We start from the raw sequence: 22,675 nt of genomic DNA, 5'->3' as shown, positions 1-22,675 counted from the left end.
AGGGGCCGTCGACAAGAAGACAACACGAAGCCAGCCAAGCATCTGACCAGCGAGTCGGAGCCGCCGCGTCGCCTGTCCACCCTTCCCTGCGTGTCTGGGACGGTGCGGCCCCTCGCTATGCCCATTCGAATTCCATAAACCTGGCCGAGAGGTGCCTGCCCGGCCGCGCTCGAGCTACTGGGCAGGGTGGGGACGTGGATCACATCTTCCTTTGCAACACAGACGAAGCTGCCCGCACAGGCCTCTCGGAGGAGCTGCCCGCGTAGGTGGCCCGTAAAACTAGTGGGCACGGCTTCACTGTGCGGGGCACCGGGAGGGATGGCGAATCCACGGTCGGATGCAGACCTCTGGCCACATCTGCCGGTGTCGGACAAGGCAGCGTCTGGGGTGTTTCCTTTGCGTTTGCACGGTATACGCTTTTGCCCGTTAGTGTCAGCCTGTACATTACTTTATTTTGAGGTGGGTTCCTTGCAGATAGCGTACGGTGGTTTTTTTAATCCAACCTGACACTCTCCGCCTTTTAACCGGAGTGCTTAGACCGCCACATTTCACGTGAGCGTGAATGTGGTTGGGTTTAAATCTGCTATCAGGCTATTTGTTTGCTATGTCTCCCCTTTGTTCTTGGTTTCTTTTTTCCTCTTTCTCTGCCTTCCTTTGTGTTAATTAGGTGCTTTTCAGGATGGGGTGTGACTGGGCATTAGGTGGGGGACACGGAGGTGGCTGGGGTTGCGGCATCTGTAGGGGACGGACACCGGCCAAGCGGAAACAGGGGAACCGGCTGAACCCCGGCAAGGCAGGGGCTTCGGGGCTTAAGCTTCGTTGACTTCACCGTCAGTCCACTTCCGCCACTACAGGATAGCAGGACTGACCTCTGACCTGTCTCCAAAGGCTTTGGATGGTTTCTGAAATTCTATTTTGCTCTCTTTAAAGGGTATGGACATTATTCCTTTTTTAATTAAAAAAAAATTTTTTTTAACGCCTACAGCACCTGGTCTTCCTAGGTGGTCTCCCATCCAAATACTCACCAGGCCCGACTCTGCTTAGCTTCCAGGATCAGAAGGGATCAGGCACATTCAGAGTGGCATGGTCATAGATGGGTGTGGATGTGATTCAAAAGACTTTAATATTAAGGGGGATTTTTAGAAACGAGTCAGCCTCTTGAGCTAGACATCCGGACCCCTCCCAAGGGGCTGTTTTAGATGCAGGCACCATAACTCCAGCCGATTATTTTTTTGAAGGACATGGTTTCACGAGCACTAAGTCAAGAAGAGATATTTTTATCCTCTCTCACCAACTATGTCACTCCTTTCAAACATGAAATAACTTTGAAACAGAGATTGCTGCGGTCAGAATCAATATTTCTCCCCGGGCTGAGCCCACTTCAGAGGACGGGGCATCTCGGCCAGTTTTGCTCAGATCTGACAAACCTCCACATCGCAGGAGGGCAGCTCATGATTTTCCAGTCTCGGCCCTCCCCCGCCCCCACCCTGACGTTACAGGATCTGTATTCTGGTCCACAGTTTCTTGGGTGGAAAACTAGAAGAGTTTGACATGTTGTTGGCTATATTCTTACTTCTAGTTCCCACCCCCCCACCACCCAGATTTCCTGGTTAAGAAATATACAGGCACAGGAAAGTTTAGGGCTATTTTTTTTCAAAGGTTATTCTTAGTGTGGGCTTGGGGACAGGAAGGTGGGGATAGAGAGCATCTATCTGGTGAGAAGGGAAAGTGATTCTATTGTTCTCTGAAAATCCAGAGTCCATTGCATGCTCCTGAGAGTGGCACTTAAATTAATGCACTTAAATTAATTGTTGCTATGCTATTAATTTATTGGTTGCTTCCTTTTTTCTTTGTAGATAAACAAGCAGAGATTCCTAGAGATCATGAAAAGTCAAAAAAAAAAAAATAGCTCTGAGAGTGGAAAATGAGGGGTAAGAAAAGAGTTTCGCAAAGTTAAAACTTTTGTTGGGCCGCCTCTGCCTTGGGTTCCAAGAAAAGAATTCTTCATGTGAAATGCAGAGTCAACGTAAATATTTGGACTTATAATTTAGATGATACTCCACTTAGGTGTCCTGATGTCGTCTTAGATTTATGAGTTCTTGGTAATCATCTCTGTCTTGGTACCATAATTGAACTGTGTTCCCCAAAAGATAAAGTCAGAGAAACATCACAAAATTTCAGCTTCTATGTTCCACCACCAGTTTAAAGCTGGGGGCAAAAACCTCGCCTTCCACAGATTACTGCTGTCACTTTTGGGCAGCCTGTGGCCCTACTTCTATTACAATACGTCGACAGCTGTATAACTTTAGACCATCAGCCCACGAATCCAGAGGACAGAGACAGTGACTGTCAATCCTCGCATCCAAGATACTCCTTTGGGTGGTCCACAGAGCCCATGTACGGTAACGGATCAGTCCCCTCTCCGCTTCACGTTGCTACTCCTAACACAGTCTCACTCATGGGCTCGTTAAACCCCCAGATCGAAATGTTAGATCCAGCCATGTGAAAGAAAAAAAATCAGTCCAGTTGCAAACATTAAGCATTTGAAGGAGACCAAACACCCACTTACTCGACACAGCTGGGTCTCCACTCCCCATCCGTAGAGCTAGGCCCAGTGCACAGATCCCTTGGGACGATCCAGTAGCTCCCAGTGCCAGGAAAGTGCTTCAGCAGTATCAGGTATGCTGTATAAACTAGAGGGAGTTTGACAAGTCAGCCAGCACGGAGCGACCAGTCAGGTCAATGCAGAGTGCTCTAATGCACTTAAGAGCCCAAGAGCAAGACCGGGCTGAGTAATAATGGCCTAAATGCCACTGGAGATTTCCCAAGTCTAATTTCCAGACCCGAGAGTCATGGCGTTCCATCTCCATTGGGCTCATTAAGGCGCGGCGGAGACAGAATCTGACAGGAGCTCACCCTGGCCTTGGTCTAGATTTATGGAGAAGAGAAGTTGCCAAGAAGGTAAACGAGACCTCAGTGGGGCTTCCTCCAGGATGACGCGGTCTCGGGGCATCAAGGCGGTGAGATCTAAAGTGAGTATAGACCAGTGCTGTGCAGAGACCGGGGAGTGTGGAGGTTACAGCGAGGACTCTTCCCTTGCTAACCAGGGGATCTCGGTGCACTTCAAATTCTTAATTTCTTCAAACGTCAAGTGCAGCTAATAGTACCTATCCCCAAATATCCAAAAAATAGAATGTCTGTGAAATGGCAGTCTGGGGCCTGACCCAGAATGACTGCTATTTTTATATTGTGTTATAGCTGCTGATTTTTTCTGATACGGTGAAGTATCCACACGAGTGACCGGCCCTGAAAAGTAAAAGTCTGTTTATCTTTCAGACCCATAGCTTCAGCCTAGCCCTGAATGGGACATGCGCACCTCTGGTGTGCTTACATGGAATGCATGTCGAGGGTGGTCACTTTTCTATCAGCTTACTCAAATAACCAGCCTCTCTGGCCAGAACTTACGCTCTTTATCTCTCCCCCAGCATTCCGTAAAGGTTGCTGTAGGTGTCCCCTGCTGCCCCCTGTTATCCCACCAGCGCCATGTAGAAAAGCAAAGGACCCAGAAAAGTCAAAGCCATCTTGAAAAAGAAGACCAAAGCTTAAAGACACACACTATGCGATTTCCAAGGTTATTATAAAGCTTCAGTAACCAAGAAAATGTGGTATTAGTGTAGGAATAGATAAACAGGTTAATGGAAGAGAATGGAATCTAGAACTAAGCCCATATACATAACTGATTTTTCAACCAAGGCACCAGGGCAAGTCGATGGAAGAAAAGAAAGTTTTTCAATAAACGAAGAAAAACAATTAGATAAAAGTACAGAAAAAAAAACAAACCTGGACTTGTATCACATGCCACACAGAGAAGTTAATTTGAAATAGATTATTGATTTAAACACAGAAGCTAAGACTGTGAGGTTTCTAGGATAAAAACAGGAGAACAGGCAAAGATTTCTTATAAAAGGGCACAAAAACAAAGAAATTTTTGATAAACTGGATGGCATCAAAATCAAGATATCATTCTTATACATATATGTCACTGAAAAAATAAATAGAAGAACCACAGGCTAGAAGAAAATAATCACAATACATATATAATTTCTTTATATATTCTGACAAAATATATAATTTCTTTATATATTCTGACAAAAGACTCGTATACAGAATGTATAAAGAATTTATGTAATTTCTTTATATATAATTTCTTTATATATTCTGACAAAAGACTCGTATACAGAATGTATAAAGAACTCCTATAAATCTACATGAAAAGACAAACAGCCCAATTAAAAATGGGCAAAAGACTTGAATAGACATTTCACAAAAGAAGACATACGAATGACCAATAAGCCTATGAAAAGAGATTCGCAGCATCATTGGTTATCAGGGAAATAAATGCTAGTTAAAACCATAATTTGATACCATCTCACATACACTGGAATGGCTACAATTAAACAATTTACAACACCAAATACTGGGAAGATCGCGGAGCACCTGAAACTCTCGTACCCTTCTGGTAGGGACTTACCATGAAACAACTCCTTTGAAAATGGTCTGGCAGCTTCTTATAAACACACAACCATCCTGTGACACTCGATATTTACTCAAGAAAAATTAAAACACATTTCCTTAAGGAGACTTGTAGGAGAATGTTCATAGCAACTGCATTCATAATAACCCAAAACAACCAAATGTCTATCGAAGGGAACAAACAGTAATACATCACACAATGAACTACTTCTTAGCAATAACAATGAATGACCAGCTGATGCATGCACCAGCGTGGATGAATCCCGAAAATATTATGTTGCATAACAGATGCCAAACACAAGAGTTCATACTATATATTCCATTTATGCGAAGTTCAAGACTAGGCAAAAATAATTTGTGGTGACAGAAAGCAGAACAGTGGTGGCCCTTGGGGTAGAGGATTTATAAAAGGAGAGATCGGGGAACTTTCTGGGCTGATGGAAATATTTCATGTCTTGATCATAATGATAGTTTATACGTTAGTTTAGACGTCGATCAAATTTTAACAAACTATATACTTAAGATCTATGAATTTTACTGTATGTAAATTTTACCTGGAAAGGAAATAGACCTCTAAACGCATATTTCATTCTAGTTAGTGGCTTTTCTTTCTCTCAACGGGATATGTTAGCAATGCAGAAGCTCCTTCCTGTGCATTCCAGGCTGGGGCAAATGAGTAAGATCTCACTGTGTCCCCACATGGCAGAAGGGGCAAGGGGGGTCTCTTTTATGAGGCGCTAAATCTCATTCATGAGGGTTCAACCCTCCCGACCTAATCACCTCCCAGAGGCCACGCTTCCACATACTACCACATTAGGGATTAGGTTTCAACATATGAATTTGGGGGGGGACACAAACATTCAGTCTACGTCAGAGGCCAATGTCTGCTATTTACTCTCGAATTGTTCAAATAATAGTAATATGCACTTCTATATGATATATATGTATGTGTATACGCACAGAGAAGGACAAAAAACAGATTGGGGCCATACGCGAACAATTGGTGAATCTGGATAAAATGTATATGGAAGTTCTTAATAACTTTTGTAATTTTCCTAAAAGTTTTAAATTCTATCCGATTAAGTGTTAAGTATTAGGTTATTTCGACTCTGTATTCCTATCAAATGTAGAAAGAAAGAATTTTTACTCTTTTCCCATACTTCGAAACTCATGGGAAGCTTAGAGAAAAGGTGTGATCTTCGATGCGTCAAAGCTGTACACTTGTGTGAAACCTGGATGGAGACAAGATCGTGCTGAGAGCCGACACGGGCTCCTCCAGGTGGGTTTCCTAGACACGGAGTCGGAGGCAGAGTTGTAAGTGCAGGACCTTTATCCGAGACTGGAAATCAACGCTGGCAGGAGGGAGGCAGAGGAAGCAGGCAGAGAAGGGACGTGAACATGATGTTGTCTTGAGAAGGCCCCCAGTTCTTCCCATGGGGACCTCAGGAGCTGCTCGGGAGACACCCGATTCAGAGTCCAGTGCGAGAAGAGACCGAGGGAGATACAGGTACGTGTCTTCTGAGCCAAGCAGGAGAGAGAAGATGAATCGCTTTTAAACACGAAGCGGGGAAATCGGACAACTTGCTCACGTACACCTTTGAAAACTTAAAATACTGAATCGAGAAGAAACGATTCTCCGCAGCCTCCAATCCTGCTTTAGCTTATGACTTGTAAACTAGATGAGTTTCTCTCCCGTGCTCGAGAAGACACAGTAAACGCTGGACGCTAGACGCGGTGTCAGGCAGACCCCCTGATCCTTGGAGAAACGGCGGGCTTGGCACACGTCCAGGCTGGGCCCCTGCACCAAACACCAAAACACTGAGCCTTTGCAGCACCGTGGGACTGTGTGCAGCTCAGCAATGATTTTATCAGAGCCAGCTAGCAACAAAAAGCGTGGCCAAGACAAACTAGATTTTTCAGCTACGGGAGCTGCCTGAGATGCCAAGTCTCTCCTCCTTGCTTTGTCTGGAAGGCGAGTTTTATAACAACAATACGGCTTCCCTCTCTCCTTAGGAGGGTTCGATTCCATGCTGCTTCCAGGAGTTGCAGATTATTGCCTCTTTTGACTTTTCATGAGATTTTTCCTCCATGCCAGCATTTCTCACCCCTGACACTATTGACATCTGATAATATTGCTGGATAATTCTCGGTTATTGTGTGTGGGGGGAAGGGTTTCTGTCCACCGTAGGAAGTTTAGCAGCATCCCTAAACTTCTACCAGACACGCTCCATCCCCACCCTCCACCAGCTGTGACATCTGAACGTGTCTCTAGATAGATCCAGATGTCCGCTTAGGGGCCAAATCGCCTCTGGTTGAGAACCACACTGTCTTAAGTTGAAATCTAACGAAAGATTTTTACAACTCAAATATTTTACAACTGCTACACTTTATAGCCGGTCCGTTTATTCACAATTCAAGGCTTTTGTGAAAATCTGGGTGAGGTGTAATCTCTGCGTTCAGCTGTCTGCCTAGGCATCTGTCCATCTCTCCGTATTGGCAAGTTGCAATGCCTCATTGATCCTTCCGTTCATAGATTCCATTATCCATTCATATTTTGACGCTGAGATGTTTGCTTGAATCATGTCTGCTGTGTCTAATGGTCTCAGGAATTTAAAAGCTTCCTGCCAGGAGGCATTTCTCAGTATTGACCGTGGTCTTCTAGAAAAAATAGTATGAGGACGGTTGGGTCTCCCGCTCCATTCCAAAGCTTCAGGTGTCATCTTGTCTACAGACAAAATAATTGAGCACTGAGAGCTTGTATTCATTCGTTTTCGATTTTAATCCCATAGAAATGCTGACCAGACAATTCCTGCTGATGCTGCTTCGGGATGGACGCTGCAGCAGGAAGTGGCCTTCGGGAGAAGAGCAGAAAGATTACTGTCCTATCTCTGCCCCCCACATCCATTCTGAATGGCTTTTCTTTTTTCGGTCCCCGGAGTACTTCCTTTCAGACAGGTTTTGTGGTTCTTGCCGTGTTTGGAAATCTCCCTTGCTTTTTGCAATACTCGCGAACCGTATTTTTTTTCTTTTCTTGGTGTCATTTGCAATCTGGAAATACTTCCATATGGTAGAAGCTGGTTCCCTCAATTGTGCTTAGGGAGGAAAATAAAGTGTTCGCTTAGCAGCTACTTTGCCTGTAATACTGAGGGAATTTAGCAAAGGCCTCCCCTCTGAGCCAACTGCTTCTCTTTCCATTTCTTCTACCAAAACTCCACATGCTCCTTAGATCTTACCTCAGTTTCTCTCAAACACACCTGCTTTCTACAGCTCCACAATAATATCTCTATTCCAAGCCCCCAGGACTCTTCCCCTACCCTCCGACAGCCTCCTCCCTGCGCACCCCCAGCCCCGTCCTCTACCCCCAATCCAGTTCCCACGCCAGAGGAAAGCGAACCTTTCACATCACAAACCTATCTCCTCAACAGACTTACCAACTTTCCCAAGGTCGCTGGGCAGTAAGCGGCAGAGCTAGGAACTAAATCTCTAGAAGCAAAGAATATCTTCTCAAAGAGAGAACAATGAAAATAAAAAAGCCCGTTTGTGAGGGAGGGAGAGAAAATCTAGGAGAGCTCTTCATTTGGTTTCTTATTTCCAAAAATGATACCGGTGGCCAAAAGGGGAACCTGGGAGGAAGCAGGTGCCAGGAAAGGTGGGCTGCGGGGAGAGCCAGTGCAGGGCAGGATAAGGGTCTGCCACGGACAGACTGGGCGGGCAGCACTGGGGGTCCAGAGCAGGCAGGGCGTGGGGGCGGGGAGCTGTAGACCTAGGAAGCCACATTGGGATGGCCCTTCCTCTGCCACATGCAGCATCCCGAGCTGGAGTAAAGGAAATGGGTGGACATGTCCTAGTAACCAGTCCCCTCCGGGGCACCATCTGCAACTCACCCCACTGCTTCTGGAGAATGTCCGTCAATACAGACCCTTTGCTGAGCACCTAGTCTCCTTTTGAAAGAAAACAGCTCTGCAGGATTGTCAGAAAAATAATATTAATTTATTGTTACCCTACGACGGACACGCATCTGGTGATACCACTTTTAAAAGTCAATAGTAAGTGTAGGCAAGTAGTATATTTGCCTACATTTGCAAGGCTGCTTTGAACTCCATAAACATATGTTCTTTTCGGTGTTTCTTTTTTTTTTTTCCTTTAAATAATTAAAAATGTGGCCCAAGAATTTCCACATGTAATGCTACCCTTCTAAGTGGATTTGTGAAAAGTTATCTCAGGACGTTTGCTTTCTCACTGCTGTTGAAAGCTGCTGGCTACGATGTCTCTGCCCTGTGAAAAATGTGGGGTTTTATTTTAAAATTAGATCCGAGGGTTAATTTAAAGATGATGCCAAGGGTATGTTCCAAATCCGCTCCTCCATCTGACCTGCAGGAACACATCTGCTCTGCACTCGCCCCACCCGGATCCCGACGGTGACATACGTCTGATTCCTTTGATTAAAGGGACGGGTTCGTTGGGACGTCATGCGCAGCATATCAGAGGAGATCAGGCACCCGTCTTCAAGTCGGATGACAAGAGCAGTGATCAGGACGGGCACAGCTAAGCAGGCGTGAAGAGCTCGACCTGGGGCATGAGTCACAACGTGCAAAAGTGTTCGCCAGAGGCAGTCTGGGTAATAATCACGCATGAGTATCGGGGTCGGTGGCATGCAGTGAAACTGAGTAACTCCCCAAACGTCCATCTGTCCCAAGCTGAGAATTCCGACTGAACTGTAGCACCAGCATGGCCAGGGGGACTCCACAACATTTGGCAATCATTTTCCACACCGGGGTTTGTCAGCTGTTCAGTCGGTGGATCTAGAGTAAGAACACGCCTTACCTTTAATCAAAGCATGATGAAAAGCTTTTGTTTCTGAATAGCCAGGCTGCCCGCAAACATCATTTCCACCACTTTTTGTTTTTGTTTTTTAAATCAAAATATACATCGTTTTCTGTTTTTTTTTTTTAAAGTTCCACACCAGACCATCACGGGTACTTTCCACGTCTCGTGTAATGTCGGCTGTCCACCTTGGTGCTGAGAGATGGGGGCCGAAATGATGCTTCCCGTTTGGAGAGACTTCCCAGATTGCGAAGTTCTCGCTACGTCAAGCAAGGGGTAGCCCAGCAGCACCGGCTCTCGTGGGAGCTCGTGAGACACGCAGAGTCTCGGGCCCGGAGCAGCCCTCCTGAATCAGAACCCGCATTTGACCATCATGGTTCAGGCAGGTTCAGACACTGCGTTCTTTCTTTACATGTCCTGATCGTTTTTAACTTAAAAAAATAATAATGTGTGGCTATTTATTAAAAATACAAAGCAGTACTTTGTAAATGGTTTTATACTCATTCTTCAAAATATATTTGTTAAGGGACAAATATGTGTCACATCCAGTACTGGCAACTAGGATAAAACTCTGGCTCTCTTTCGCACCTGAGGCTGAGGGCAGGTCTTCCGTTTTTATTCTATGTGACCCCCTCCCGGTTCTCCAGGCAGTTCAAAGAGACCCCACCCAGCACGCCGGGCAGAAACGCACATTGTTTCAGAGGATAAGGGACGGGAAAGCAGAACGCAGTTCCGGATTTTAAGTCCTGCCTGTGCATGGAGCCAGGAGGAGCCTTCCAAGAGGAGATTTCAGCTGTCTCCTCCATCTCAGTCTTGGCATCCTCTACGGAGGAGAGCGGTCTTCCCCGTCTCCTCGATCTCTTTGGGCAGAAGGTGGCGGCAGGGCGCGGTGCGGGGCGGGGGGCGTGCAGGGGGCATGTATGTGCTTCTGGAAAGCAGAGGGCAAGATGATTCTAGGAAGGGCTCGGTTAGTCCAGTGGGCAAAGCAATGAGTTGGGGGCCGCTGGTGAGCGGTCCGCCAAGGCTGGGTCTTACTTGGCGTTGTTTTACTGTAAAAGGCACAGAGGAGTTAGCTGTGAATCCAGCCTCACTGCAGCGGTGTTCAGCACCAGCTCCTCGGGTTCTGACGCATGCCTGGTTTTATCTTGAGTTCCCGAAGCTGGCGGAGACCTTTCCTGTGTGCATATCTTCATGAATATTTAATAGAAATATGAGAAAGGAAACCCAGGTGCTTTTACTTACTCTGTCAATTTCTAGAGAAGTCAAGGGACTCCCTTTAAAGAAAAAGTTAAGTAAATATTGATGAAGAGCGCTTCTTAACACTGAAGAGTGCCTACTTTAAAGCAAGAGCCAAAATTACACCAAATGGCAAAAAGCTAAAAGTAGTCCCTTTCTAAGCAAAAGAATAAAATAGAGATTCCCTGTTTTCCTTTCTTCATTCTTTCCTTTAAATGTTGTTTTTCACTCTGCTTACTGAGGTGTGACGGACACATAGAAACTGCATATGTCTATGTGCACCAAATCATTTCCTACAGCTTAGACCTGCACGACGCTATGTGTCAACTACATCTCAATAAAGCTGGAAACAATTGTATATATTTAGGTTTCCTAAATACATTTTATTCTTTTCTTTCTTCCTCCAATAGTTACTGAGCATTTACTATGTAGAGATAAACGAAGTGCCACCAAATGAAAAAGCAAAGGCTATTTATTCTGGGCTGGCTGTCGTAAGGGAATTGGCCATCATCGCCTGTGTCTTGGCAGAGACTGAAAGGCAGGCTGGGCAGGGGGGCGGGGGGAAGCGTACAGCGGTTGAAGGGAAGGCTCAGGTGTGGCCTGCCTGGAGGCTGTGGGCCTGGGGAAGCTGTAGGTGGCCTAACTAGAAGTGGGGCACCCGTGCGATCTGTTACTAAGGGCAGGTATCTGACTTTCTCTGACTGGTCTTAACGGGGAAATGAGGACAGAAATCATGGCAGCTGCCCATTTCTGGCAGATGGTTACAGAGTTACTGTCTAGCTTCCTGAATTGTTGCTAGAGATAGCAACCTGGCTTCCCGCAAGTCTGGCTTAGAGTGAGCCTGCTTCCTGGGTTAATTATTGTGGCTAAAAGGGTTAGTTTCCTGGGCAGGTTTGCTGCAGGTTGTGGGTCAGACTTCTACTTTTGTATTTGGTCTGGCTGTTGTCCATTTGTATATTCCGTCTCTCAACTATGTCCCAGATGCTAGGTGCAGCGATATGAGGTCATAAAAATGTCTGCTCTCAAGGAGTTTGCTGTCTAATAGTTACCATTATTATTAATTTAGAAAGTTTCTTCTAAAGCAATAAGACATGAAAGCGAAATGAGGAGTGAGGACTGGATTAAAAATTTAGCGATATCATGATTTTCAGGTGGCTTAACTGCATTCTTTGGTATTAGCATACGGGGTAATACATACTTTTAGGCCAATGAGTTGATATGTGGGGCAGGAAGGAGCTTACTTTGTTGTTGAAGTTATAGTACAACACAGCAAAGATATGGCCCGGTGAGACCTGACCCTCAGGGGGAATCTATAGTCTCTAAATACACCACAATCCCATATACACCTCAAACTCGGGCACGAGCAAGACATGCAGCACCCTAAAAGGCAGCTGGCACTGGACCTATTGTCCTAAGGCAAACATCGTAAAGATCTTCTCCACCCTCCCGTTCAGGAAATCATCGATATGCCTCTCTTTGCCACAGCTGCCGGCCTAAGACACAGCTCCTAGAATGGGCTCCTTGGGGCGGAGCCTTGAGGAAGGCATGGGTGGGGAAGGACAGTCAACTCATTTTCCTCCTGTTCCCTAAAAAAATCAATATCTCACCCCCTCCTCTACTCAGAAGAATGGACATCTCTTAAAAAATAAATGGGCTTTGTTCTGTGAGGCGTCAGGTGGCAGAAATGGGAGCACATCCTTGAGGCAGCCCATGCCTCATGCAAGAAGAGACCGTGTGACAGCTGACCTATGACAGCATGAGCTGCCTAGTAGTGATGTGCTTTCTGTCCCTGGGATGGAAGCTGGGGAACCACTTGCCAGAGGGGCTAGTGAGAATGTGTTAGACCGTGCGATGATGTCCTCGTCCCACTCCTTACCCGCACTCCACTGTGTAGCAGCCATGAGATCTAAAAAGCTCCAAGGGTGGGCTCTGTTTGGCCTGAGTCACCCAGGACAATCACAAATCCTTTACTGCAATGGCAGCCTGAACCAATCAGCCCATAGCACGCGACCCAGTTCAGTTCTCTGGGCCATAAGCTGAGGCACTTTTTGACAGTACTTTGGGAAAGGACACTCTCTCATCTGCTGGATGGCATGGTGTTTACATGTGAAGCCAGGAACTGCTGCAGCCACTTTACCACCAGGAGGGAGACCAGCCTTAGGATGAAGCTTTCAGAGAGGATGAAGTCAGAGCATAGAGACAGCAAGAAACAACCATCCTCACGTTCCTTACTAATCCCTGTATTGTATGAGCTATTTTGAGTTGGTTTTTCTGTTTCTTGACCTTGAACAGAACTTACACAGAGGAGATTGCTTTCTCAGAAGAGAAACAGGCCCAGTTGACTTCTGAGGATATTTCATACCTCCAAACATTTCACAGACAAGATAAACAGCCCCATCAAAGACGAGTACTAAGCAAACAAATTCCGTACTTAACTCTGAAGTCAAGGAGCTAAAATGGATACTCAGACTATACGGACATCAGGAGTGCTTCCTCCTCAAACAAAAACACATGGCATAAGGGACCGAATGGGACCTGGAGAGCAGACAAAAGAGGAAGAAGCTTGGCCAAGGCCTGTGATATTCAATACTTAACAAATACGCTTACTTTGTCCAGTATTTGACACTGTCGTAGCAATGCCCCGTTGGCTTGTAAATTCGGTTTTGTTTGGCAGCCGTGGCCCTGCTATTTCTCAGGCACGTCAGCATCCCAGACGTAAATGATGACTGAGGTCTCAGAAGGCCTATGCTCACCCTTTCCCTTAAATCCCTTAAGACGACTTCCCACTTTTGCAGGTCACCTCCCACCGTGTGCATGTCCCACGCCAGAGTCGGTGCCCGAGCCCCGCGGCCGATTGAAAAAAATATAAGCTCTGAGATCCAAGACAACTGTTTAAGTAAATAAAGATGAGTGAAGACGTGGCTGTCCGCATGGACATTCCCTGCTGTCATGTGGTACTTTCATCTTCCCTGGCTGAGGGGATGAGCTGAATCCTGGACCGGAATTCGAACCTAAGCGCCCTCGTTAAGGTTCCAGAAATGCTGGGTCATATTTCCTCCGGAGAATGGGCGGGAGACAGGGTTTGTTGTTGCTCTTCCAAGAAGGCATTTCAGGGGGCGGGGCTGTGGGAATCCTGAGATTATCAGAGGCCTCAGCAGTCACCGCAGGGGAGGTGTCGAGATAACTTCAGTAAGCTCGCATTTCCCAGGTGCACACTTGCAAAGGGTACCAGAGCATGGGAGCTTGGGGAGCCTCTTCTGCAGCAAGCTGAGGAGGGCGCTGACAAGGCTGTCAGGCCACAGCCAGCGGGCCCCTTGGTCCTGTCGGGGAGGGCACAGGATGGAGGAGGGGCTCCCAGTCCTCGGGATGAGGGAGGACAGGCTGGTGGGCTTCAATAGATGCCTTTAACTGTCCCCTCTGTGGCCTCCAATCACACATCCCAGCCTGACAGTCCCCAGAGCCCGTCCTTCATGCGGCCTCAGAATGGTGGGTGTTAGGACGTTTATAAAGAGTTAGTGACAGGCTTTCCCTGACACCCTGGGCAGAAGCCAGGATCCTTCCTCCTACAAGTTCATTCTCAGCTAAACTTCAGCCTCCACCCCCATCTTCCTCCCTGATTCCCTTGGGAATCCATGGCTGAGCACGATGCTTAGCACACTGTGAACGCCTCAGAAATGCCAGCCGTTACTGCTGCTATGTGTCTACTCTAGCCACCTGTACCAACACAAAGCCTTTAAAGACCACCAAGGATCTACTTCCACACGGATGGTTTTCTCAAGCATGCAGCCTCGACACCTGGCCATCTTCAGCTCCCTACAATCCCCCCCACGGACCATAAATCACCAAAATGCAGACTTGCAAAGGGTCCTAAGGATAATGGTGTCAAACAGGTCCTCTCAAGGTTTCGCTTCTATTCTTACCCCATCTGCATCTGATGACTCTGATGAAAAAGAATTGTGTACAGCATCTTCTGAACCTGTACCCCTTAGAATCCTAAGATTCTATTCAGGGGCCGTATCTTGTTCTCCACTGGCAGCCACTGTGCCCAGAGGAGAAGCTGCCTCTAGTACCAGCCCCCATCTCTGCTAGGGGTCCAGCTGAGCTGCAGGAACTCTGAGGGCCTGCTGACAACTGTTGAGGTGGGACCAAGTAGCAAGGGAAAGGTCTATTCTACACCTTCAGTGACCACATGATACTTCTGGTTAACTGGGCAGGGAGGACACACTGTGGAGCAGAGAGGATGTCTCCCCAGCCAGAGTGGGTTTGGACTCTTGGTGACTAATGTGAACTCTGGAACATCTGCCAGAGATGTCGTGCCCCCCAGTGCCTGGATTATGGAGGGCGGCAGAGGCATGGATGACCCAGAGCTGTGAGTAAGAGATAGGATTTCTGGTCAGTGGCAACGTACCTGGTTGCTAAGTTTGCAATTGTGTGTGCCCCGGAATTAGCTTCAGGCATAATGTTGGAGCTTAGAACTGAGGTCACCATCCTTCCCATTCAGGTCCTCCATTACCTCCCGAGCAAGAGAATGGATGACAGGAGTGGGTATCGAGCTTTGTGTTCAAGATGTGTCTCCACCTGCATTGAGTTAGCAAGGTTGATTTAGAACCACGAAGCCTCAAATGGAGAAAATATTCTCAATATGTGTCCTATAGGTGGGGGGCCAAGGGGGAAGGGCAGTCAATAAATAATGCTCCTTTTTCCCTCTCCCCAATATGGAACCAATTGATAAATATAAGACATGTGAAACAGATGGATAGGCTGTCCCCTAACGTGCTCACTCCCATTCCATGAGCCTTCACTGTCCGCTCGCCTGGAACTGTGTTCCTTTCCTTTGGAACAATTTTTGGGGGATGTGATTTTGTGTTGTTGGTCTGATTCTTTGGTCCATTTCTGTCGGTCCCAGCTTCAGAAGGAGGGCAACCGTGTCGGGTTTTGCCTCCGGCTGTGTCCCCGACAAAGTGGCTGGCCCACAGAAGGGGATACTTTCACAAATACTTGTGAAACAGTTGAATAAATGAAGAAGTGAACGACTTTAGTGCCACGCCAGAAAATGAAGGTTAAAACCAAGATCACCCACCCTCCGCACCTGTCGAGACTAGAAGAGATCCCACAGAGGAACAGTCAGGGACTTGAGCTACCCGGCGTGGCCAGGAGTCGAATCCACTATTAGTAGTGCGACTAGAAGCAAATGACATAACTCAGCCTTAGTTTCTGAGTGCACATAGGGAATTACATTGTTCCTCAAGGAGGGAAGGGTGGTCGGTGGGTGGAGACTGAGAAAGAGCCAAGAGAACTTATATTTTTCTTCAGGGAGAAAGTGGGGTTGTCTGCTGGTGGCGGGTAGAGGATGAGGGAGATGGGGAAGGTCTGAAATGGCTGTGACGAGCTTGGGAAATGAAGTTGACGTGACTGCAGGGCGAAGGTGAGGGCCTGGCTGGGGCCGAAGACTGTGAATTTGGAGCAGGACCAACCATTAAAATTGAATCATTTCCCCAGCAGCTCTCAGTGCCAGAGAAGAGGAACAGGGAGTGTTAGACTGATCCACGACTGGGGTTTTATAGGGTGGCAACCTTGGAATTAAAAACAGAACAGTTAGAAGTACAAATTGACAGTTACGAATTAGTCACGGGGACATAAAGTAAAGCATAGGGAATATAGTCAATAATATGGTAATAACTAGACTAGTCAGGGGGATCACTTCCTAAGTTATATCAACGTCTAACCGCTCTGCTGTACACCTGAAACCAATATAAAATAATATTGAATGTCAACTGTGATGGAAAAATCAAAAAATGGAGGGCGGGGAGAGGAGAAAGGGAATAAGAGGTTCAAACCTCCAGGTGTAAAACAAATGAGTCACAAGGATGTGGTGTGCGGTACAGGGAATACAGTCAATAATACTGTATGTGTCATATGGTGTCATGTGGTGTCAAATCGTTGCTGGACTTATCATGGTGATCACTTCTTTAGGTATATAAATGTTGAATAACTATGGCATACACCTGAAACAAATACGATATTATATCTTAAATAAGTAAATAAAGTCATGATCAGTGTACAGGAAGGAAGGAAGGAAGGAAGGAAGGAAGGAAGGAAGGAAGGAAGGAAGGAAGGAAGGAAGGAAGGAAGAGAGAGAGAGAAAGAAAGACACAAACCCATGTTTTGATAGGTACTTGCAGAGAATTTCTACCAATTTACATTCCTACATTTATTGTTACGAGTGTCTTTCTCATTCCAATCCTACTAGCATTGGGTTTTTAAAGACCTTTCCAATCCGTAAGAGATGAAGGCACTAATAGAGGAAAGACAAAGGCATTCGCTAAAGAAAAAAATGAAAATGATTAATAAACGTATGAAAAAAATCAAGAAAATATTCATCGAAACAAGCATAAGTGAATCTATAGACTGCGCTATCAATAATGTTGAGAAAATAAGATGAATTCTTGGAAAAAATTAGATTAGGTCCTCATCTATGTCAGACATGCAAGAGGAATTCAAGATTTAAATGTAAATAAGAAAATTATAAATTGGGGGGGGATTATGATTTTATATTCTTGATAAAGAGAAAACCTTTTTTGATGTAACACCAAGGGTGACAGTTTTGATTATATAAACATTTAAAACTTCTGTAAGGCAAAAAAATAAAAATAAAAAAGCTTTAAGGCGATTAGGAATAAAGTCTTTGTAACCTGATAAGCAAGAGGCTAATAATATTATATAAAGAGCTTCTGAAAATTAACAAGAAAAAGCTGAACACACCAAGTGAAAAAAAAAAAAAGCTCAATGTCTAGTACACGATGCACTTTCAATAAAATAAACAAATGATATAAACAGGTAATTTACATAGGAAGAAGTGGAAAAGCAAAAAGATTTTTTGTTCACCCTAAAAATCAAAGAAATGGGGATTTAAACAGACACTACCACTTTCTACTTTCAAATAGACAAAGATCGATTATAGCAAATTGGGGTGAGGTTGAGGGGAAACAGGTATTCTTATACTTTGTAGGTTGAGGGGTGTATGTTGAAACGAACCTTTCTGCAAGGCGATTTGCCAACGTGTATCAAAGCCTTAAAAATATCACACCATTTGACCAGCAATTATCCTGCTAGGAATTTATCCTAAGAAACTCATTAGGTAATTGTGCCTACATTAGACTCATCACGGCTTTATTTCATGGCTAACGGTCGTAAGCCACCTTCCAATAGAAGACTGGTTAAGGAGTTTTTGGCAGATCCACAGAAAGGAATGCTAAACCACCATTAAAACATAATGTAAAAGAATACTTATCGACGTGTGAAAAGATTCATGATATACTTTTACATGGATAAAGTAAATTACGAAACAATATGTGTACTATATAGTGGAAAGAGTTGTGACCTCTGGGGACCAGCTTCTGAGTCATTTTGATTTTCCTTTTGTGGTTTTTCTATATTGTCCAAATTTTCTTCACAAATAAATACCGATTTGTAATCAGAAGGCACACAGTAAATGTTATTTTGTTTGGGGATAAATGAGAAATATGACAAATAAAATATCATAGTCTTTAAACACTCCACCTCCCGAGATCTCTCCAGCCTCTGGTACAAAGGAGGACCCATTATCACTCCTCCTGGCTCCTGAAGTCCTCACCAAAATTTTCGAGAGGAGTAGGCATGTCACAAGTGCTCACCTTCCTGAGTTCCATCCCCCTGCTTCAGGTCTGCTGCTGTGAAGCCACTTGAGGGCACCTGAGACACTGTGACCCAAACAGGATGTACACCCCAGGACACTGTCTCTGAGAACTCCAAACAGCACGTCCTGTGTGAGGCCTCTGGCAGTGAGCAGCCCCCCTCTCCCATTCTGGTCATACTTTGTCACTTGGGCCCCATTATGCCCAGGAATCCCTGTCCCCCCACAAATATTCCCTCCACTCCCGCCTTCGGCCTTCCCTTAATGAACCTTACAGGGGAGACCTGACCCAGTTCCATCAGAACCTGCTGTTTCCTTCCTCCGACCCTCCACCCCAGCACACGTGCACACACGCACACACACACGCACGCACACGCACACACACGCGCACGCACATGCACACACACGCACACACGGTGGTCAAGACCCCGCCTTCCTCCCTTAGCCAGATATGATAGGGCTCATGCCCTAGGAAAAACCACAAGATTAGTCTTCCCAGCTTCAAGGCTGGACAAAGGGCTGTTGCACTCCTATTGTTTGATGAGACATGCTACCCAGGGACTTCCACCCTGGCTCATATCCCAGCAACAGGTTTGTGTCACCATCATCCGACTAGGGAGGGACAGATTTTGTGGTGAGTATCCACATTCTTAGCCTAAGAGTCACCTGATAATTGCTATGCAAAGCCTCCTCACTTCAAGGAGCCTGTGCCCTTCTTAGGGTGGCCCCTCGGGCACCTTGTCATCAACATGTCTCAGCTGCCCCAGAGATCCAGGTTCCACCATCAACTCTGCTGAGCAGTGGGGGAGTGAAACCGAGATGGGACACAGTGGGGCCGCTGCCCAGGAAAGCTGGCTTGTGTGGTGATGCCCACCCCACCCCCCAACCTGGCCGCTTTGCTGAGACTGATGGCGAAAGCTGCCCTACGTCCACGGTGCTCAGGAGGCCCAGAGGGCAGGGCCTGGCACTGCCTGGCAACGAACTGCAGAGGGATTAGATGAGTCTGGGAGCCCACAGACAGGGTGGGGGGCGGAGCCCGTCTCCAGTCAGTGTTTAAGGGACAGGAAATTCCTACTGGTGTGATGACCTCATGCTGACGGTGTTGGGAGCGCCTGCCAGGGGCTAACTCCGGGAGTGGCACAGTGTCCTGTCCCAGGATGCATGAGGCCACCACCCAGGGTCCCTTGAAGGAGCGCACAGAAAGTCTGACGCTATCTGCAGACCCTAGCGCCTGGATCCCACACAGCCCGGCCACCGCAAGGTCCAACCCCTTCCCGCATGCCCCGGTGTGAGTTTTTGGTCCCTCCTGAGGACGCTGAGGGAAAGCCGGACCCCTTGCCCCGCACGGCGGTAAGCTAGCTCCTTCCTCTCGAGCCCAGGTCTGCACGCCTGCACGACCTGCGCCCTGGATGGGGTTAGGGACAGGGGGTGGAGGCAGGGTGAGCTTCCTGTGCTGGGGGCATGGACACAGGGGAGGGGAGGAGGCCCACAAACAGGGAGCAGATCTGGCCAAGGTGGCCCTAATTCACTAGAGGGCGGGTCAGGCGCCTGTGGGTGACACCTGGGGGACTCTGGGCACGCGCATCTAATCATGGCTCACGCTCGGCCCTTGCCCCAGACCTGCCCCTTCCCTGTAACTCTGAGATCTGTCACCAGGACATGCAGGTTGGAGAAGGATGGCACTTTGCAGAGGCTTTGGGGGAGGTGACTTTTAAGCCTTCGGAGTCTGTCTGTTCCATATTTGTCTTTACAGTCCTTCAGCTACATAGCCTAAGCAAGGAGCATAGGAGACAGAATTCAGGAGAGACAAGAAAGTTCGACAACAGACACCTATAAGTGTCTTAGCATTGAGGAAAAATGGGGAAGGAAATAGGAATGGGAAACCAAGCCAAGTATTTGCCGGCACCGCGAGAATATCCGCTTCCTGTCTGCTTTACTCACCGCTGTCTCCTGTGTCTCCAGCAACTAAAATAGTGACCGGCACGGAGAAGGCCCCCAACAGATATTTGTAAATGAATGAATGAATGAATGAATGAACGAATGAGTGAATGTTGCAGGGAGGTAAACCCCAAACACCTCAGGTCGCTGGGAACAGTCCCTGTCCTTGCCCAGCTCTCTGCTGGGGCTCACTCCTCCCCATCCCCTCCGTCATTAACAAAACTCCACTGGTGGCACCACGCGACAGGAGCAGCCGGTGTCCGGGAGGATACTGTGAATGGGACAGAATCTCTGCCTTCCTGGCTTGGCATGAGGATGAAACTGAGGTAATTCATGTTAAATGCTCAGCTCAGGTCCGGTCACCGAATAAATGGTTGGGACGGCATCACACACCGAAATGGAAGAGGCACAAAGAGACGCACCGCTAAGCGAGGCCCTCACGACTGGAGATGCGGAATCCAACGGACTCCTTTACATGGTTAAATTACCGCCGAAATATGCAAAGGAGTGACAGATGATGGTGACCAGTCACTTTTCTTTTAATTCCTCCGAATCCCTCCTGGAAGAGCCCAGCTCTGAGCCCGAAGACCCTCTGCTGTCACTTCATCCTAGAGCAGAGGGAGGATGGAATGAATAAGTGGTCCTGAGATGCAGGTAGACCTGGGCGGAGTCCGAGCTCTGACATCCCCCGAACAGGTGTCCTTGGAAGTCACTTTCCCTCCCTCAGCCGTGCCGTGGGGATGACAGCACCTCGCTCGCAGCACTGGGTGGATTAAATGAGATACCACCCCCCACCAGGCCCCTACCACCTGGCCTTTAGACAGGGTGCTAAGTGGATAGGATCCCTCTGTGGGAGGGAAAGGGCTCAGTGGGAGCTGCTGGACCACACACGAGGCTGGCCCAAGCACGCTCCCGCACTGGCGAGGCAGAGTGCGGGGCAGGCGTGTAGTTCTAGAAGGTGAGCAGCCAGCAGCCCCTCTCTGCTGACTCTCTGTATGGTTAGCGAAGGGGTGAGGCAGGCAGGGAGGTTGCGGGGGAGGGGCAGAGTGGCAAGGGCTTTGCCTTTAGTGACTGGAGAAACTACACCTCAGTTAGAAAGAGCTGTCTGGAATGTAAAAAGGTCAGGAACCTTGGAGGGAAAGTGATCATGTCATTTAGGAATTTCTACAGTTGAAGCAAGGGCAGCCTGCGTGGGGTGACGAGGCTTCTGAGTTGGACGGACCGAGGCTGTACTCCCAGGTTGACCACTTATCAGCAGTGCGGGGGACACTGCGGGCCAGCTCCCTCCCGGGAGGAGTGCGGGGAATAACAGCCCCCCGCGGATCACCACGAGGTGGTGCAGACAAGGCCACTCAAGCAGTATTATCGCGATGGGATGACATAAGGCCAAGGAGAGCTGGGTCAGGAAAGTCGACACCAAACGCTTTGCAGAAAACATACTTTAAACCGGGGCTTTTACCTAAAAGGAACTGTTCCTTCAAAAAAGGAAATCTTGAAAATGACATTTCAAACAACCCCGATGAGCACAGCGACGGGACAGCTGCTTGGGAAGAAGCTCTCTCAGGAGCTGGGTGTTGAAACCGCACGTACCTGGGGAGGAAGGAGGCCACCCAGCCGGGGAGGAATGGAACAGCCTCCACTTCTGCGGCTTTACTGCTCCCGCGTCTGCAAAGCCAGCTTAACCTCCATCCTGTGGCTCCATCCAATTGCCATCCCATCTCTCCTTCCCTCATGCTGTGGGGCTTCCGCAGCATCCACACCTGCGCCGCGTCCCTCCGCCTAGCTCCTCTGCCCCTCCCCACTGCACGGAGGCTGCCCTCGCCCAGATCGCACAGGGACCCCCCCACTGGCTCCATTCAGCAACCTCCCCACCGTTCCCACTTTCCCTGGCCTGGGCAGCATTTCTACTCAGTTCAAAAAAAAAAACAAAAAAAACATTAGGGTGACTGCAATCTAGTCAATCACTTCCTCTTTTCTTAAAATTCTTGGTTTCGACAATACTTTTCTTTCACCCGCCTGTGTTATTAGTTGGCTCATCTTCCCCAATCACTTTAAAGGGGGTTTCATGTCGACTCCCTTCTCATCGCAATTGACAGGCTCTTTCCCTAAGAGGTAATGATCAAATCCAGCCCAGATCCCTCTCCTCAGCTTCGATTCCCAGTTCCTGCTTCCAGCTGGTATTTCCAGCTGAGACTCACTGCCCCTCAGACCCCACCTGCCCAAAGAAGACTTGTTTCATGTGGCCTGGGAGGCCCCCCACCCTCAGGCCGTTCCCAGCCTCCCCACCCCTCATTCTGTCTCCTTAGCGGTTCCTTTTGCTCAAGACTCTCACCTCCTGGCCTCATCACCTGAAACAGGCTTCCTCCCTCTTAATCTGCTTCCTATTTCTCATCCTTTCAGGCCCCCAAATCACCTGGTTGCATTATTAGACATGCAGGTTTTTCGAGACCCGCCTCAGACATCCTGAATCAG

General features: G+C 47.5%; 1 protein-coding gene, 1 long non-coding RNA gene and 1 pseudogene across 5 annotated transcripts in view; 1 reads left to right on the top strand and 2 right to left on the bottom strand.

The window, feature by feature from the left end:
- SH3GL3 (SH3 domain containing GRB2 like 3, endophilin A3) overlaps window positions 1-22,675 on the bottom strand; it is a 138,975-nt gene that overhangs the window by 61,403 nt on the left and 54,897 nt on the right. The window lies entirely within an intron of this gene.
- Window positions 977-1,095, bottom strand: LOC120599440 (uncharacterized; annotated as a pseudogene).
- LOC120599400 (uncharacterized) overlaps window positions 18,999-22,675 on the top strand; it is a 34,828-nt gene continuing 31,151 nt past the window's right edge. For both annotated transcript variants that reach the window (XR_005651896.1, XR_005651895.1), the window contains exon 1: window positions 18,999-19,615. This is a non-coding gene — a long non-coding RNA (uncharacterized LOC120599400). The remainder of the gene's footprint in view (window positions 19,616-22,675) is intronic.

Source organism: Pteropus medius, unplaced genomic scaffold, assembly GCF_902729225.1.
Source record: "Pteropus medius unplaced genomic scaffold, Ma_sr-lr_union100, whole genome shotgun sequence".
NCBI lineage: Eukaryota > Metazoa > Chordata > Mammalia > Chiroptera > Pteropodidae > Pteropus > Pteropus medius.
Note: the sequence above shows the minus strand (reverse complement) of the source record. Positions and strands in the feature narration are given on the sequence as shown.